The 19992-nt window shown below is 44.1% G+C and overlaps 1 long non-coding RNA gene across 1 annotated transcript; it reads left to right on the plus strand.

Annotated features, from left to right (window-relative positions):
• The first annotated feature begins 392 nt into the window (after positions 1-392).
• On the plus strand, positions 393-19011 carry LOC140215945 (uncharacterized). Its single transcript, XR_011892545.1, has 2 exons — positions 393-539; positions 18566-19011. It is a non-coding gene; the product is annotated as an uncharacterized lncRNA (long non-coding RNA).
• The last annotated feature ends 981 nt before the right edge of the window (positions 19012-19992 follow it).

Genomic DNA, 19992 nt, shown 5'->3' on the forward strand with positions numbered 1-19992 from the left:
CCCTGTTCGCATTACGTCTATTACGAAGCTTCAACATTTTGATAAAGCGATGGAGCCACTAATAAAGGTGCGTTTCTTTCACTTTTCGCTATTTATCAGGCCAGAGGGCGTACTTGTTGAATAAGGTTAACTGTGTTTCCTTATGGTTGATAGAAGAAGACATCTACTCACTCATGACACCGTAACTCTCTTTAGCAGCGTAGACTCCTGAGTCTCGCAGCCTGAAGCATCAAAGTATATTATGCTCGACATCTTGCTTATTTCTTTTCAGACATAAACTGACATGCTTAAACAGCTACTACTTTGCTACTTAGCTTCACGACCATCGCGTTCGAAATCTTTACTATGATAAACTTACTATGCAGGGTATAAAGCTGGACTTTGTATGCGGCCTCCATGGAGATGGCTGCACTGCAGCGATAATTTACGACTTCGAGATGTACAATGAGACAACAGGAGACCGCCAGGAGTACGAGCTTGCGCTGCACCGAGCATGTTAATATCAGATGAACCAACATTTCGAAGTCTCTGCTGGAACGGTAAGAGCGCTAACTGGTGATGGAGTTTTTTGGGTATCATTGCACTTTTTTGCATTCTTTTCACTTCAGAGTAATGCATCTGCAGTGTAGCATAAACCCTACAGCCGAGTGTCATGCAGAGACACAATGCTAGTACGGGGGCGACACGCCGGTGGTCACCCCTCTCTGTATGCATTATAACCGATCTCTGATAAGGCAGGGCGGGGATGCGGTTGATTTCCCCGATGACTGCACTGCGGTATATACGGGCGTCCCAACTATCATGCACCAAGACTTAAAGATATGTAAATGCCATGTAGCTGGGCAGAATCAAAGTAATGTTACTGGCCGTCGCTAGGAGATACTCAGATTATTTTTTTTTTGCTTTCCGCCTAATTACATACTTAGCCCTAATAACTATTGAATCTGTCAAATATTAAAATTACACGAAAAGTGTCAATGAGAACGTTGTGGAGCAACATGAAAATCTCCCGCTACAGCTTTCAGTTGGAGGAGCACGTGCTCATGCTTGTAACTGTTGCGCTTTCTTTACATGAAATCCCAGTCCATCGCCTTCATCTTCCATATACAAGTTGAATACCTTTCTGATTGTACGAAAGCAGAACAGTGTTATCCTCATAAATAAAACCCGTACAGCGGTGATCCATCTTCACCCCATCTCTCTTACTGAAACTACAATCACCTTTGCGTGCAACTTCACACCGACTGGACTCAATATCGTTCACCGAGTCAAAGATACTCGGACCGTGGCCACACCCGTCACTGGCACGAAAAGCAATTCGTGCACTATTACAATACTTGAAGTGCACCGGCTTAAGAGACCATTGATAGTTTCCCTGTGTAGTGTCCCTCCCACATGCACTCAGTGCTTACTCTTTCCCTTTTTTCCTCTTTCTATTCCCCTTTCCCCACCCCCAGTGTAGGGTGCTCTGGGGGTTGACCTCCCTGCCTTTCCTGTCCTTGCTTTTCTGTCTCTATAATCACCCGACTTACATGCTTCTACCGCCTAATCTTTATGTGCTGATCACGATCATCATAAAGAGGAGTACAACAACGCAGCGGCTAACGCTAGCGGCGACCCTATTGGATATAAAACGTCGGGCCATTAGTTAATCCCACTAAGGTTACTTGAATTGTATTACTGCGGTACGCTTCCTCTAGTAACTCTACAGTAGCTTTGCCTGTGCCTCATATGTAAAGGTAATCTAGTATGTAGTGGCTAGTGACAACTTGTAGAAATTTTGGAGTTGGGACCAAGCCAAGACAAGAAGAAAACAAAGCTAGATAACTCAATTCGTAGACAAACATGCGGAGATGCTGAAGCTTACGTTAACCCTGGGAACTGCTAGTGTGCTGCTAAACTGCTAGTGTGCCTAGGAGCGCTGGAAAGCGCAAATAAATTTTCACGGTGTCCTGGAGAACTAAATCAGGCATTGAGCTTGCATTTGTCGAGAATGGAGGCAATGTAAGAAGTGATGTGATGAAATAAGAGGTGCGCAGTTGGGGTTCTTGGATCAAATAAGTGTTTCTTTACCTTCACTCTGGAGACGCTATACATAGTACGTAGAAGGTTCTTATATAGTCCCGTAAGAACTGAACGTAGCAAGGTTGCAGAGAATGAAAAGCACATTAGGGTTGACGTGCCGGAAAAGTTTAACGGGCATGGGTTTATTTGACGCATCAAATAAAAATTCTACAATAGTCCAGAGGAAAACAAATATGGCAGCAAGTGTATGCTTGTGTGGGAATGGGGAATATATATATATATATATGGGCAAATGAAACAATTGCAGTGGGGTTTCACGTCGTGAACGTGGGTGAGGCGAAAGCATGTGGGTGCTATAGAGTTGACGACGTTATCCGCTCTCGGTGCGCCTAGCCACCTAAACTGTCCGCTTCGCAGATCGTGCTCAAAACAGGGCTCACGCTGCCGCGCCATAGCCAGCAGCCGGTGGCGTAGACCGCTCCCTTGTAAGCATTCGCTAACTAAATTAACTAGCGTGGTGTCGGCGCACACAGGCAAACATTGAAAACTTCGCGCTCGATGACCGCGGACAATCGCGGCAGCAGCAGCGAGCGAAGTGACGCTTTAACGCAAACTGAGGGTTGAGAACACTGTGCACGCAGCGCTACAAGCCGTTATCCCGCCTAGACTGTGTACACAAAGCACATCGCTTTCGGGATAAAGCCCGCGCGACCACGCGCCGCCGGAGTACAACACCCCACTTCTCTCCTCTCCCTTGTCATGCGCACGACGGAATACGACGCGCTTCCTCCCTTGCGCACTCGAGGTTGAGCCGCCATTGTACGCTCAGCGTCACAAGCTGTCGCTCACAGACACAGCGTACGGTGCTCGAAGGCGATGCTGTCCCGGTATGCCTGTATCGCAAACAACAGCCGTAGAGACTGCTAGAGGAAGTCAACCTAGCGTACCTCTGCCAAGTTCCGTCTTCCGCGACGGATCGCCTTGTTTGTCCTTCCCGCCTTCGCTCAACGTTGCCTTCACTTTCCTCTAGGTGGCGTTACTTTGCAGCGCGCTCGCGTTCCTTCATACTATCCCCGGCGTTCATTTTCTTCATCTCTGGGCGCCTTCCTCGTTCGCTCGCTTCGCGGTTTCGGACAGACACCACTGATTTGAAGAGCTGGGCAGTTACGCTTGCGCGTAAATTGTGTTGGCTAACTGCACGTCTGGAGCAAATGACTAACTCAAGAGCCTGAAAGCGCCGTCTATAAAAACTTTATACGCATATTTTACGAGTGTCCTGACAGAACTAAATCTACATCCGATATTAAATTTGTAAGAAATTGCAAGACGTGCTATGGGTGATGGGCGGACAAAGTTTGAGGTTTGAGGGTTATTAGGGCATATTTTGAGGAATATTAAAATACGAATGCCATTGAAGTCACTATGGACTAATCGCCATAATTTTCTAGGAATATGCACTTAGCCAAACAAGAGAATTATGTGAGTGCTCTTTATGACACATTGGAAGGGCGTTCAAAGTTTTCAATAATAAAGCGACATCGTGTATATGAGCGAGCCATTCGTACGTCAGCCATGAGTGAACTTTCTCACATGAGAGGTTTTGGGGGCATCTGTGCTTATTTTTTATTTCAAGGGCAGCGCAAGAATAGCGCACCATGCCAATATTTACCAGATGCTTAAAGGGTAATTCCGGCAATTTTTCGATGTCCACTGATCTTAAGAAAACTTTGAATTTATCTTTTACAATCTGATTGTCTGCGCCAAACAATATAGCTGCGAGTCATTTAGGTTTCTTGAAAATGAATTTCAAAGATTGGATGCGTTCCCGACTGATGAATTTTTTGCTGGCCACCCTGTGTTTGGGATGTCAGAGACTACACCGACACTGTCGCTGAAATCGTCGCTGAAATGGTCGCTGTCCAGTTCGGAAGATCTGTAAAAGCTCCCTGTGCCGTCAGGAGACATCATTAGCTTCGCTTCTTTGGCGTTGGCGCCACGTGTGTGGTTAGCACGCGTTCTGCATGTTTACATTATGGTAGTGTTGGATCTGACGTCTTCGACAGATCGTGACGTCACACGAAGCAGCTAGCCGTTTCGGTTTCGGTATGTTGTTTATTGGTTATTCAAAATTATTGATGATTTCTAAGCAAATTGAATGACCCTACCGGTGACAGGAATGTCGATGCAATTTGAAAATGGCAGTATCCTAATATGGCTTTTAAAAAAACGTTGGAGTTGGCCGTTAATCTTAAAGACTGTGCTAATGTCTATGATATGGTCATTGCGAGTCACATTAAATAGTTCAAGCACAAAGCCTTCGTGACGTAGTTCATGCAAAATGATTTGGTTGAGTATATCTATAATTCACAACGACGGGGGAAGAATTCACAATGGCGCCAGTGAAAGACGAGTAACATCTTTTATACAACCCTTTACGCAGTATTTTCGAAGCAAACAAACAAACTAGGCTCATCCCACGGTGGGTGTACTTCTTACCCGCAATGCCGTATTTAACGCAGTAAGCATCAAAACACTTGGACGATATTCCGTAGCGATGAAATGCCAAGAAGCTTTGTAGCCCTTTATTCGGAGATTCCCTAAACACAAAAGCTTTTTTTGTATTCCATTGTTGCGTTGCGAAAGGAAATTGCCAGGCAGGACTCTTCTCCCACCGAGCTCCGACACTGTCATAGGTTTGAATGGAGCGTCAGGGTATTCAGTTCACCACGTGGTTACAGATGACAAACGCGTCTTTCTTTGGCAACCACATTTACAAAGCCTCATTTGTTCAGAGCCTGTCAGCCTGGCGGAAACGCAGTAACAATTCAACACTTCCAAACGCGCTACTCGGCTTGGCTTTGTTGTGCACTCGGGCGTCATTGGGACACTGTGGAGAATACTTATTGGCTTCCCGCACCATTCCGATGAAAGGGCCATAGAGAGCGAACAAAGAGCAGCGAAAAGAAAGCAAGAGCGCCTGGTCTCAAGAATTAATGCCCAACTTGTCACTGCTATTCTCTGCCGGTGCGGCTTAGTTGGAAGCTGAACTTTATTGTCTAAATATATTGAAGGTACAACATAGGCGTTAACATCTCACGGCATAAAATAAATACGTTGTACTGCGCTGTTATAAATTTATAGGTACTGGAATAAAGTGCATGCTATTCACATTGCTCGTTTATGACCAATGTTGCTTAATTCGGCAGTATTAGAATATAGTAAATGTTAAAACAAAAGGCGGGACATGGACAATCAAACAACGGGAAGGCGCTTTTCCATGTTATTAGAGCTGAATATATCCCTTAACCATTTCAAGAAACCACCAGATTAACCTTGTGTCATTTGCTGATACCATGTTGTATTTTATTCACACGGTATCAATGTTAAGGAGGGTCTGCGATTTTCTATAGCAAGAGATTCCTGGGGGGAGGGGAGGGGCATAACGTGTAAGTGTCCACCTAGTGGGCATATCTATCTCATTTGCTGCTGCAGTTCTGATTGGTTGGGCTGGGCTGCGCGTGAGAAGGAGGCAGGTGCTCCCAGCCAAACAGCACTACAGCAGCGGGCGAAATATCTCCACTAGGAGGACGCCTACATGCTACCTCCTCCCCCCCCCCCCCCCCCTCGGTCTGAACAACGTAATTCGGTGCATTCTCGTCTCTGTCTGAATCTTCAACATTGTATTTTTGCAGTAGCGGGACTTCCTTTCGCTAACTTTTGAATTTATCTGAACTACTAATATATATACATATATATGTATATATATATATATATATATATATATATATATATATATATATATATATATATATATATATATATATATATATATATATATATATATATATATATATATATATATATATGTATGCTTTGGAGCAAGTACATTCAGTATTGCTTTCGGTATAGATTTTGTTTTTGTCTATACCTATGCTTTGTTACATTTTCTTTACACAAACGAAAATGACGTGAGACCGCGCAGATATCATTATCGTAGTGTCGATATTATATTGAGGCAAAAATAAATTAATAGAAACATGGTTGAAGGATCAGCTTTTTGCAAGTTGCCTGCACGTACGCAAATTATCTCTTTGCAGCACACACACATACGCACAGACGCACACACGCACGCACAGATTTTCTGCAAGGTTACGCCCCTTAGAACAGCACAGTCTATGCTTGGAGATCCAGATGATTTCACTTTAACTTTAATAGCAGTCAAAGTGGTATACGCGTTACGGTCTGATTTGTCTCATTGTTACGTTTTTGACACTACAGCGAAGCTTTTAAGCGAAGTGCCGCAATGGGTTTCGTGCGGCGGTGAAGGGTGGCGTGCGATGACATGGTGGATATAAAATGTAAGTACAACAAAGGTGTGTTGGAGATTCGTATTTACTTTCGAACGTAATAATAAATGATTTTAATCAGCTGGATTCTTTATAGTCTGTACTTATGTTTACGGAAACGCTGTGAGTGTAGTGAACGTGGCGTTACCTCCAAGGAGTTCCTAGGTGATGCGGTATAACTCGTCGCTAATAACGCGACTTTCAGAAGGCTGATTAACAAAAATTCGGTAGCTTCTTTATTAGAGCATTGGGAGCCGTTGTCTGTACGACCATATTAAACGCAGTAGAACTCTTGAATAATCGCGCTTAATTTGAGTTATTCATGCTTAAATTTGAACGCTCTATTCAGGCACAATTGGAGTCGAGCACGCCAGGAGCGCCGAAAAGGCCGCCACACTACTATCATATCAGACGGAAACGCCGCCTGCGGAAAAGGGGGACGGCGTTCAAGATTGTACGGCAGATACTGTAGCGGCCCGTCTTGCCTATCGTGCATTTGCCGCGAGGTGGCGTATGCGTATTTGCCGTGACATGCCAACATTCACATTTCGTCACACACTTCGTCGCGGTACGTTTCCGTCTGACGCATCAGTGGGGTGCGCTTGGTTTCGATATCGGCTTAATTGAGCGTTCAAATTCTATGATGAATATATTGATTTAGGTGTGATTGTTAAGATAAAAGTAATATAGGCTTTTTGAAATGTGATGGCCTCCATTTTTTTTTCATATAAACTAGTGCCCTGAGGGCTGCATTAAATATATAAATACCAATTTTTGATCACCATAGTCTTAAACTGACGGTATCAGTGTCAAATTATATCTGCCTTTCCTATGAGATCCTCTACAAAAAAGCCCGTTTTCTACGCTCAGATTCTTTCTATAGAAACAATCTGATTATCTACAAAAAACTTTACAGTAATTACCTTGTGTAATTACATATCTCATTCAAAGAGAGAAAAATTTTGCTGCGTGCTTTCATTTAACTATTCGTTTATGATTATTATTCCTCACGTCGCCTTATACCAGCTCCACGTCGGGGGCCAGCTAGGAGTTTGTACGGCTGCGGCTGTAGACTCCGTGATGCTGCCCACAGGCATCCGACAGCAAGAGATAAACATTTGGAAGAGGAGCGCAGCTTTATGCCGAACACAGTTATCTGCGACTCTATGCAGTCTCGCCATGGGCGAGAGAAAACAGATGCGCCGTTCCTTCGTCAATAGGATGATTTCTGATTGAGGAAAAAAAAAAACTGATAGCGGGAAGGAGAAATTGGCTGACAGAATCTAATAAAGCCAGGCGTGCGATCTTTATCTGGTGTTTGGTACGCTCGTTCTCCCTAAACCATGGACGCAATTTCCTCGTCTTTAGTAGATTGGGCGCGACGCTATCAAGCGCCACGAGCTAAGTCTGGCTGGTGGCGCAGACATCTATGCTATTGAATTAACCGACTTCCTTGAAGTAATAATTATTTTTTTGTTACGGAGAAGCTAACGACAGGAACACTGCCGTGGTTACCATCTTTGAGCAGTGTAATGGAGGGTGCCGGATTAGGCGACGTGGTTCGAGAAGAATTGTTTCAAACTACGGTAATTTAAAGTGTAAGTTGTTTGTTAGTGACGTCAAGAAGGTTGTAGTCAAGATAGTATGGCAGCATTGCAAGGATACCTGTGTAGCGGAGTTCAGGCATGTTATTTGACAAATTGATTCGGCATCCCGGCCCTGCGTAAGTGGATGTCTAGCGAAGCTGTTGCAAAAGCACCACTACAAATGCTGAGGGGGTTATGCAATGCTTTATTAATAGTTCCGATGCTTGATGTGAACTTGTTATTTATTGAAACGTACGCTCTTCTCTACGTTGTATGTGTGATTGCAATGAATGGGTGCACTGTTCGCTTCACTTTACTGACTGTTTGTATCCTACGCATTACGAGGGGGAGGAGTCATTGCATCTTGCTTGCTTAGAGGGGTTTGACCCATTGCTGCTGATGATAATTTTTGATCGCGGATGGACATGATAAATTCCAATGACCGAGAGGCTGAAAGCTTCCCTGTAATGCAAAAGGCGCCTGCCTTCAGGGAAGAGGTGTGGCAAGACTACATCCTTTTTGAAACCGAATACAGTATTTCCCCGCTAAATCTGCCATCGGCTAGCGACCGCTCATAAGAGTGATAATCACGAGTTTCCCGATGTCGGTACCTTGAGTGGCGAAAGAGTAGAAAGAGCGCCCAAAGGCTATACAAGGCTCGAGTTTTGACCGCGTGATAACTGGTCAATCACCGTAAGCGAGCTCACCTTCGTTCTTCATGGACAGCGCTTACGTTCAACTTTTAGTTTGCTATGTAGCTGTAACAGTTGTTCACTGAACGAGCTTGACGTGCATAAAAGTGCTGTTTTGTCGCACAATAAAGCTCCAGTTTTCTTGGCTTCAGCACTTGTACCTGCGAACTGCCCCAATTAGTAAAGCCCCCTTGTTTCGTATGAAAGAATGTTTCATCAAGCAGCCTTCATAAAAGAAGTGCACAAATTAATGCAACCAGTCTGAAGAAAAATGTGATAACGATTTCTTGTTCGCAATTAAGAACGCAGTGAATTTTACTAAAAGCGTGAAGAAGCGCTGACGCCTCATTGAGCCTCAACAAAAGATTATTCGCAGGACATCAACGCTTCGCCTCTCCGCCGCCTCGCGGTGGGATTCACATGCGTCAGTGCAATGCATTTTGTAATGTGTTGATTGTGAATAACAAAAAAAAAAGAAAAAACCTGGCTAATCAATCGAAGTTCGTGGCACGCTGCTCTGCCCTCTGCGGATGCAATTTTCGTAGAGACAGTTTTCTAGAGAGCCGAGTGTCACTCTAGTTCATTCTTTCGCGCTTGTTGCCTTACTACGTACGCTAATCACCTTTTGCCATGGTTAGCTAAGCCAGCCTATCGGATCGCTCTATCCACCGCCAGATTCATGCGATCTCTCTCCGCTTGCACGAGCAAAATTTTGAATCTTCTTCAGCCTGCATCGCTCTTTAAAAACATTATTTCCTTGTTTTTTTTTCTTCGTTTGTTGCGATTGCTGCTGTTGTTGTGTTCCTGCCGTTGAAGCCTAAAAGGCGTGGCTTTATGCTTTTATGATAAGTGGTATGAAAAAAAAAAAAAACTTTCAGTCGATTCGGCTGATAAGAGGGAGAGCGCAGCTAGTATATCAGACCACTGTAACCTTCGGAATCTAGAAACGTGGAGATGTTCCTATCTACTGTATGTCCCGTATTTCGCTTTCTCGAACGCTTCCGCACTTCGCTCTCTCTCTCTCTCTCTCTCTCTCTCTGTTTCTGAACGAGCGCCGTCTTGGTGCTTTATTCATGGACGCGACGCTGTACACTTTCCAGTAACGATGAGTCATGAGGCTTAGTTAATGACGTCCCCTGCGCGCATTGCGTCGCTTATGCATGCGGGAAAGGAACTTATTAATTTAGAAAAGGAAAGATGAATGGCGATGGAAAGAGAAGGAGATCAGTAAGCGGATATCCCACGACAGCGGCAACAAAATAAGAACAATAATATTTCGCGTTGAAGGTGCTCGCTTTTCTTGTGAAACAAGAAATATAAGGCAAGGCACGGAAGAACGCTTGCTTGAGAAGGAAGCTTTTATAAAAATGAGCTACATAATATTACTGCCAGCTAATTGGTGTTCGATCCTTTAGCTTCCAAGCGCTTTTAGGCCAAAACTGTCTTAAAACAACCGCCACCTGTTTTACGCCTTCAATAGTTGAGCACGTTTAAAGATGTGATAAATTCAGGTTCGTCAAAAACAAAATAAAGAAGAACACACATAAAGAAGCAAGATCGATGAAAAGCGTTGTAGAGTGAAGTACTCGCGCAGTGCAGGTCTTCTTTAATTTCATGAGGGAGTGGAAACGAAACCATATTAGAGAGGAGCTTTGCGCGTGTGTTGTGTTCGCGAAACGCGACTGCAGCTTCACAGTACAGTCGCTTTCCATCGGTCGGTTCGCTTGTCTGAAGAACACAGTGATGTCATGTCGAGAAGTAAACGCTGTGTTGACAAGGCCTCCTCATCCGTAGATTTTGGAAAGTGACATCTTTACTAAAAGTTCGCAGCAGGGAGAAATATTTCGAAGTACTAGGACAAGATTTCTCGGATTCCTTATTGCTTTACGTATGGTCATAATGCGCTTCTTGAAGGCAACTGCGCTAGAAGCGCTTGTGACTGCATACGGGATAGAAAATTCAACTGTCCGTCCGCGCACTATGGCTCTCCTTCTTATCTTTCTTCACCCTTTCTCACATTTAGGGTAGCCAACCGGTAGCGCGCTTGCTTAGTTTCGCTGCTTTTCGTTCTTATCTAGCTTTCTCTATCGTCCTCATGATGTACTAGTTCAAGAGCATCGACTATTGCGCCTAACTTATCTGTTTCGCTCAGCGCTAATCTTACTTGACTCAATATTAGACTTTCTGCGCTCCTTTAACACACACACACACACACACACACACACACACACACACACACACACACACACACACACACACACACACACACACACACACACACACACACACACACACACATATATATATATATATATATATATTTATATACCGGGAAGTGAACCAGATGCAAGTTTCCGGTCTGCTAACCTGCTCTGGGATGGAGGAAATAGGAGTTGTAAAGAGATTCTGAAGTAGAATAAAGCATTGCGGCCTCATAGCGTAGCGAATAAATTGTATTTTCTTGTTCAATCACCGTTTTTCCTTGTTTAGTCTCTGAATTTCACCATGACGGCCTTTAGTTCTGCCTAAGTATTGTAGTCTCATTGGAAAATATATTATTGTGTTTAATTATATGAACACAGATTGCAAGAGGCTTCTTTGTGTAAGCCATAAACTAAGGCATAAGAATACGTTGCTCTGTAATAAGGGGGGATTGAGCCATGATTTACATCTTTTTTTTTCTTTCTGTTCTTTTTTTTTTCTTTAGGAATGGCAGGCAAGCTCAGCATGACCAAGCTTGAATTTAGACATATGTATGGTCCTGTCAGACAAATTTTAGGAACGGCTAACCCCCAGTTACTATCCAACAAAGTGTTCAGCGTGCTTTGCGAGCGGGTTATTCCTAGCACAATGTTCCAGTATGTGTTACGGATGGTGATCCCCTTCCAACCGTGCCTTACCCGTACGCAGGAACCAGCCGGTGCTTCGAGGGCTGTACTGTAGCAACGCGCGGTTTTTACCACTGCGTTAGACTGCGGATTTTCGGGATCGGCCAACGGAAACGCGTCGACAGAAAATAAATTGCGGTTAGTTCCCAAAGGAACGTAAATGCTCTATCGTATGGTACCAACACTTAATCGCAGGTACGCTTGAACAACGGGAACTGAAGCGTGTTTCCGTAGCCAGTAGTGCGCTTAAACCAGACTTGCATAACATAATTCAAAATTGCATTTAGGCTAGGTCAGTGAGTATTGCGGGAAACACTATTTTAGGAGAGTACCAAATACTCCCCGAAGAATTTCGTTACTTCGAAGGTACTTCCAAGGTATACCTTCTTGTGAAGTTCGGAAGGAAGTACAACAAAACGGTGTACTACCAAAAAGCTTTATTGTCGCGCAAGGTGAGTTGCTGTTATAAATTTACGTCACGCAGCTTGTTTGTGTTCTTAAACACGTGACTTCCTGCGCTGAAAAGGCGTTCTAGGGATGCGCTCGACGGGACCGCGAGATTATATCGCAGGAAGCGTTCATGAAGCATAGGATACTTCAATAGAACTGTGATTTTCCTGGACTGATTTTCACCCAGGCCCGCAGACGACACAGCTGAAACTAAGTGGTCTCCTACGGGTGCCTTGTGCATCGTAATAGAGCTGTTTTGTTCGAAGATTCTTGACTTTGTCTCATTATTTGCACCGCAACCAGCAAACGCGAGTCGTAACAGGTTCGAACGTTAGTCACCCGGCATTTGCGGACACATGCTTCGGCGACGTCAGTAAGTGGTGCTGACAGTATAACTACTGCAAAGTATGGAGGCTCACAGTGCTATACCATCTAAAATTGTTACTTCCATTTACAGCCAGTTCTGCGAGTTAAAAGTTATGCGGATCCCACACACTGTGAGAATCAATGTAAACGAAGCTTTCTGTGTTGTTTGCTTTGATAGAAGACAATTAGCGTTGGTGTTGACGGCGAGTGTTTAATTTCTTCGTCGTTTAGTCTAACACGAGAGTCGTGAGGGGATGTTAAACTTTACCTTGCGTGCACCACTGCTGTTTGTCTCCGTAGTACACAGAGCACACAGGTGGAGGTGTTTGCTTGAGGCGTTCTTGTGCGCCATACTTCATAACCTCTGAGAGAGTTGAGCATATTCATTGCCTCATACGGCACATGGCGTCGTGGCAGAAGTATTAAACTTTCATTGAATTATGGGGCTGTATGTGCCAAAACCGCAATCGGATTATGAGGTAAGCCGTAGTGGCCGACTCCGGATTAATTTTGACACTGTGGTGTTCTTTAACGTGTCCCTAAGTCTAAGTGAAGTAGCGAATTTATTTCGTCCAAGTCGAAAGGCGGCTGCAGTGGTTGGGATCAAACCCGCGACCTCGAGCCGCAATGCTACCGCGTTGGGCACAGAAGTGTTGATTTGACGTGGGAATGCTTCCGGATATAGTGTCGCCTAGACCCACAGTGCGCTTTAATGCGGCTCTGCTTCTGCACGACCTGTGCAAGTTGTCCGCTGGACGCATTTGCATGGTGTTTATTTTTCAGAAACGTACCGTACTTGAACTTAAATTTATCCCGTTTGCCCGCAACCGCTGTCGTGTCTGCGGCAGTAGCGTTTACTTGCCTTCTCGCGTCAAAACCCGTTGCAACATGTTGCCACAATGCCCTCTGGATCTCCTGGGCGTACCCACATTGCCCTCCTGACTGTCGTAATTATGCATGAGCCCCCTGCCGAAGCACTTCAGACGTTGCAACACTTACTTTTGCGCTCAAGCGCAACAGTTTCGAAGGGATGTCAACAGAATAGTAGAAAGAGACTTGGGAGAGGCGGCAGGCACTGTCCAGAGCCAACGCAGTCACGAAACGAGAGAATAACAGGCTCGCCATTCTTCTGTCGTGACACCTCACAGAAATGAAAGGAGTGCGAAAGGTGGGAAAGGTGAAGTGAGAAAGCATGCCTCGCTTGGGTCCATTTCACTAAAGGAAATCGTACCACTAGGCATGGCAAAAGTTACTGACAAACTGAATGAACATAAATTCAATGTACCGTACGAATAGGTACGGTACGTTTCTGCTGTTTCTGAGAAATAGGTACCGTGCAATTTTTGTAACGGAGAAGTGATGCTGAGCGTGCCTTTGCAAAGGCACATCAAAGGACCGCCTCGAAAAGGCGACATTACACACGCAGCCTCCGCGCAAATCAACCCTTCTGCGCCCTCCACAATAGCTTAATGGTTGTGGCGCTGTTAGCGGTCGTGGGTTCCATCCCAACAGGCGGTAGCTGCATTTAGACGAGGCGTAGATAAAAAAAAATACGATCGTGTACTCAGATTTGAGTGCTAGTTAGAAAACCCCAGAAGGTAAATATTATTCCGCAGTCCCTCACGACGGCGTGCCTCACAACCTGGTTGTAGTTCTGGCACGTAAAGCCCCATAATTAAATTAGAGTTTAACACTCCTGCCTCAATGCTATAAGCCATGTGAAGCAATGTCAATGCTAACCTTCTCGGAAGCTATGAACAATGGCGCACAATAGCGCCTCAAGCAAGTATGACTCGCTGTGTGTTCAGTATACTACGCAGACAAGCAGCAGTAGTGCACGCATGGTAACGTTTATCAAACCACCAATCTCGTATAGCACTAGACACAGAAGGACTAACCTTCAGCATCACCTTCACCTTCAGCATCACCGCCAATTATCATTAATGGACACAATCAGCAATGAAAACTTCGCTTACATCAATTCCCACAGTGCGTGGGATCCGCATGAGTCATTAAAACCGGGATATCCACAGTCAGTAGACTTTCCCACCGCACGTTCTTTCTTTGGCCGCGAAATTCCAGCAATCTGATCAAGGCTATACATATGAGCTATGCACAGTTAACGCTGCCACGCCGCCGTTCAGCGCCGCCAGCTAAATTTCAATCATAATTTCCTCCCCTCAAGGGAACAAGCGCTCTTTGTTGCTGAGAGCTGCGCGGAAGCCATAATGGGTACGAGATCACAAGCCCACCACGAGGCAAGGATTTCTCTAGCAGCAGATGTTTTTGCACCTGCCCTACCAAGCTAATAATATAGATGTCCACGCGTGTCAGGAAGCGACAAGGAGACAAGAAAACTAGGCAGCAGGTAAAAGAAACGGGGCAGGGAGGCAGAACTACAGGGTAATTAAATTTTTTCATAGAACGAATCCGGCGTACGAGTCGCGGGGCAGCTGACAGCTTAGTGGAACAAGTTCGCATGTTGGCAGCATTGTAAGCTGCTTGTGTTGAACAAAGGTATTCTGCCTGCAGCGGCCAGGTGGGGTTGGTCTTGTGCTCTCTTGCTAAAGGAATTATTTGTTTTTCTCTTTTAAGTATATGGAATAACGAGTACAAGATACCCCGAAACGTATTTAGGTCACAACAAGAATACTCCTCTTTCAAAGTATTTCTAAGAATACAAACACGCTGAAGGCTATTTAAGATAGAGTAACTTGAGTAAAGTATTTAAGATACGTACAAGTCTGGTTAAAATATACTTACAGACTTTTAACTCGTCACCTTAAACCATTTTCTCGAGTGCCTATCTTTTACTTTTGTTTGAAAGCACTGGCGAAAGAAAAATAGTTGTGGTATATTGAGTGAGGCCATCATTAGGCTTCCCACTCACTCAGCAGTTTTTTTGAACAAGCTGCAAGCACAATGCAGTCGTTTGTTCAATGCGGATGTGCCATTAAGCGCCTTACATTGGCGTGATGTCTCCCAATTTGGGATCTAACATGGTCGCAGAGGGTTAGGGAAAGCGTTCTTGAGGCCCCGATGACCACGCAGTCTAAGCCTTTGATAGTGGGTAGTTCTCCAGGCACCGGACCGAAACTAACGCAGGTTTAGAGTCTCTCATGGTAGCTGAAGAAATCGAGAAAGCAGACAGCTTCTGCCCTGAATTCCACTGCCCCCAAATCATTCTATGCCGATGCTCCACAGCTAAAAGGCAGGCTTTGTTATGGGTTGCACTTAACTGACGCAATACAAGGTGATATCCTTTTATCGAGCACGTTCCGTGATATTATTGAATGCAGCTTGGATCGCGCGCACCTAAATCAGTGCCCTGTAATGAGCTGCAACTCACTTCCGACAGTGTGCAGTCTTTCCACTGTTTTCATGTTCGCTACGCGTGAGCTCAGATGAGAGGGCACGGCCATCACGCCGCAACTCAAGTAGCGCCATCGCGTCTCTTCTACTTCCGTGTATGAGTACTTAGAGGCGTTCATGCAACGTAACCATGAATGAAGTATGTGTAAGGCAACGAAATCCTGTTCTTACTTTTTTTTTTTTGCTGGGGGTTTGTTCGTGTTTCTGAAGCTCTGTGAAGGGGAAACTTTAGCTTGGGCCCAACACCGACGCAGCCTATTCAAATACATGTAAAACGCAAAAATGTTTTTCTGAGATAACCCGGCCTGGACCGATTTTAATAAAATTTATTGCATTTGAGAGGGAAAGTTAAATTACGGTGATTACCGGAAGCGGAATTTCGATTTATGGTTTGAATATTATGGAAAGGATCTTAAAAATTTCGAAAGCTTGAAAAAGATAGACGCACGATGTTTATAAATTAATAACTCTGCATAAAAACCAGATATCGCGGTTCTGTAAACGGCATCCATTAGGTCATTCAAAGCGAACAAATGCGATATGTCAATTTATATCTTAGGTGAATTTGTTACGTTGTGTACAAGGGTTCTTCGAAAGCTGTATTTACACATTACAAAATTTTTTAGATTCATGTTTAACAAATCAGTTTTGTCCGCTGTACATGTACTATCAGATTCAATGCACAGAATTGTAATGTGATTTTTCCTTTCTGAGTTACCGCGTTGTAAACTTGATAGTTTCGTTTTTTGAAAATTTTCAAAGTTTGGCATTTCTTCAATAAAAATTTACGATCTAAATAAAAAAAATCAGAATCATCAGTGACTAGATTTTAAGTTCTTCTTTTAAATGCAACAAACCTTGTCAAACTTGGTGCAGTGGTCGCCTAGAAAAACAAATTCTCCTTTTATATGTAATTAGGGGCACCCGAGCTAAAGTAACTCGGTTTGCCACTGCATACGATTCGTTCACTAAGTTCTCTTGAGTAGACTGTATCTATACAGGGGTGTCCTAGCTAACGTCATCCAAGCTGTCAAAAAACAGTTGAATTGAACTCAGCTTTTACGTGCTAAAACCACAATTTGATTATGAGGCACACCGCAATGGGAGATTCTGGATGAATTTTTGCCACCAAGGGATCGTTAGCGTGCCCCCAAATGCGCTGAACAACGGCGTTGTTGCATTTAGTCCCCTATCGTAACGTGGACTTGATCCCGCGACCTCGTGCTAAGCAGTGCAACACCATAGCCTCTAAGCAACCGCGGCGGGTGGTTAAGTATAAAAATAAAACAACAGTAAAGGGTCAACATGCGTCTAGGAGGCCTATACGTCGTTCGGACATCAGTACTCCTCCACCACGAGGGTAACTGTAGTCTACTATGTGCTCGGTAATTAGAAAATAATAAGTAAACAACTTTCTCGCATTTAAATTGACGTTGTGACTTCGAACGTGAGAACTGCTATCGCGTTATGAAATACTGTTGCTTTCAACGGGCAACTTTTTTCGGCGCCGCGATAACAGCGGTCTTAAAGCTGAATGGATGGATGGATGCTATGACCACCAAAAGCGTCCCCTTTCGAAGCGGGCGGTAGGGTTGCAGCGCCAAGCTCTTTTTCTTATTTGACAAGCGGCTGTGATAGTGATGTCGCGTACCGCGCAAGAGTGACAGACTGTAACCAACGATCTGCGTGTCGTGTTATGTGCTCTCTATCTCTTCTCCCCATCTTTCATCCTCCCCATCCCGCTCCCATGTGTAGGGTACCAAACCGGTTAGGCTAAACTGGTTAACCTCCCTGCCTTCCTTCTCCACTTTTTCTTTCCTTCCTTGAGAAATCTTCTATCTGATTTTTATTTTTTTACAGACGAAAAATACCATCATCAAACTTTCTGAGCGATTATTGGGAACTTTATTTTCTACACCTTTGTTGTTTGCGATCGCCCTAATTTTCTGCCACCAGACCTCCAGCGGCCTCTTACTAATATCTGTTGTGGTCATGATTACTTTCCCCTTGCTTTCCATTAAGGATCAATAGGAGGCCAGCGGAGCCTAAACCGACAGCCAGGTAGATATCGGCACATTCTAATAAAACATGTTCCATCGTTTCTGTAGATTTACCACAGCAAGCATGTGCTTCTTCTTTCTTGGCGTACCTTTCTTTTCTAGCTATTCGATATAAGGTACCTGATCTCTCTTAGGCAAGTAAAGGGCTTCGCTTGTTGTTATCAAAGAGTGTTTCTTTCTTGAAATTGTTTTAACCTCTTGGAAAGTTACTCATAGCCGGTTTCTTTTGCATTGCCGCCACACATGAGATTGTCTCTCACTTTGAGTTTAATCTTCTTATTTCAAAAAAAATAACTCCATCTATTGCATCGCTCTGCAGCTTTGCATACTAACAAGCACGCACCTTTTACAGTGAAAAAAAAAAAATGAACCAAATGTCGAAAAATTCACCCTTGTGGTGCGATCTTCTAGCCTTCTCATTAGCTGAGAGGGTAGAGTGACCACCCCGGAAAGACGTTGGTCTCTGGTTCGAATCCGAGACCAGGATGAATTACGCCTTAATTGCAAAGCTTTATTTCTGAGAAACCCCTATAGTTTTTTTGTATATTTATGTTTTATTGGGGTGGATGACATTTGTCCCTTTGGAGCAGACACTATATAGCTATAGACACTATAGCTATATAGACACTATAGACACTATAAACACTACAGACACTATAGCTTTCTTTGCATACCTCATAAGATCCTAACACTGAAACCTTTTCACTGTGTACATTGAATATGAAATACACATGGCGAGCTCTTCATCAACATGGAATGTCTTTTTTTGTTTCCTCACAGGGCCGGCTGCCAGGTGGATTCCCAAACCGACACACCTTGTGCCGGTTTTTCGATTCAACATAAAGGGGCACATCATGTGCTGTATCGCAAGCGCTTTGGCGGGTGTTGATAGATAGCGTACAGTTTAATTGTCGCAAGTAGATTAATTCCTGACCCCTTCAAATTATTATCGGCAGTCTATCCGATGTTCGGAGACTAAATTGACCATTCATCTTCTAATTTTCAATACAGCTGTAATGTTCTTTTGGAGGTCATAAAATAAAACAAGCGACTCATCGACAAACGCCACCAATAATTTTCTTTTTTTTGCAGTAGATAGTCTTGTTGGGTGCGGGCACGAATGGGGGCATTCCACCTCTTTATCTCTGCGTTTAAAATGTTTATCTCCTATCTCCTTTCATGTTTATCCCCGCACTTTAGAAGGAAACGCTCGGGCGGAACAATTTCAGCCATGCGTTTGCAAGGCTTTCTCCGACCGTACTCATAAGACCATCTTCCTCATTCCTTTTAACGCAGCTAAATCGAACGTCAGATACGTTATACTTTCGAGCGACAATAGAAGAAGAAGATTGAACACTTTTGTGCAAATTGGTGAGAGGGCCACACCATGTGTTTTGTAGTCATCGAGACGTTTAGGTATAATGGGTTGTTCGTTGTATACTAGCAAGCCTTACGACCAAAAAGAATTATACCGGTTCGATTCGGGTTCGGGCTCTGCGCTCCGATTTCGTTCAGGTTCGGAGAACAAAAAAAAATAATGGTTCGCGAAGCCGTTCACAACACTGAACCAATTTGCGAACCGGTTGGGCACAGTAGACGTTACTCTATCCTATGTGGCGATTTGCTGTGCAGTGCTAGCGACTTTAACGCATGGCAGCAATGGGTTTCCTTGTACATGGGCGACAGAAATCGATGTATTTTACGTATATATTAAGGTACTTAAATGTTGCACAGCAGCTGTAGACACAAATCACCGTTGTCGCAAGAGTGCGTGGTGCGCGTTGTGGGGCTCCGCGAAGCCGCCGCTCTTTTCAGCGTTTCGTTTTATTGCCTGCCATACTGCTTACGGGGAGAACAGTAGAAATTTAGAGGGGTGTTCCGATAGCAAAAATTTTCTAAACGAATCGATTACGAGGATGCAGCGTAGATCCGGGCATTGAGATGCCGACAACGGGGGCAGTGGCCACGCGGTTCCGGGCTGGGTCTTCTTCTATTTGGCTAAGATTTTCGCGTTGCCACCATCAACACAATTTTGCGCAAAGGCTTTTTTGAAAATGAAGAATTGGAATGTAGCCAAGGTAGTATGAAAAAAAAAAGAGTAGTGGCTTTCTTCTTCTCTACAACGTGTAGTTTACGAATAGAGTGCATACGTATAAAGTTTTATGACCATATTAATTAATTAGTGAGAAATCCTGTGTCTGCACAAA

This window comes from Dermacentor andersoni, chromosome 2, assembly GCF_023375885.2.
Source record: "Dermacentor andersoni chromosome 2, qqDerAnde1_hic_scaffold, whole genome shotgun sequence".
In the NCBI taxonomy this organism is placed as follows: Eukaryota; Metazoa; Arthropoda; class Arachnida; order Ixodida; family Ixodidae; genus Dermacentor; species Dermacentor andersoni.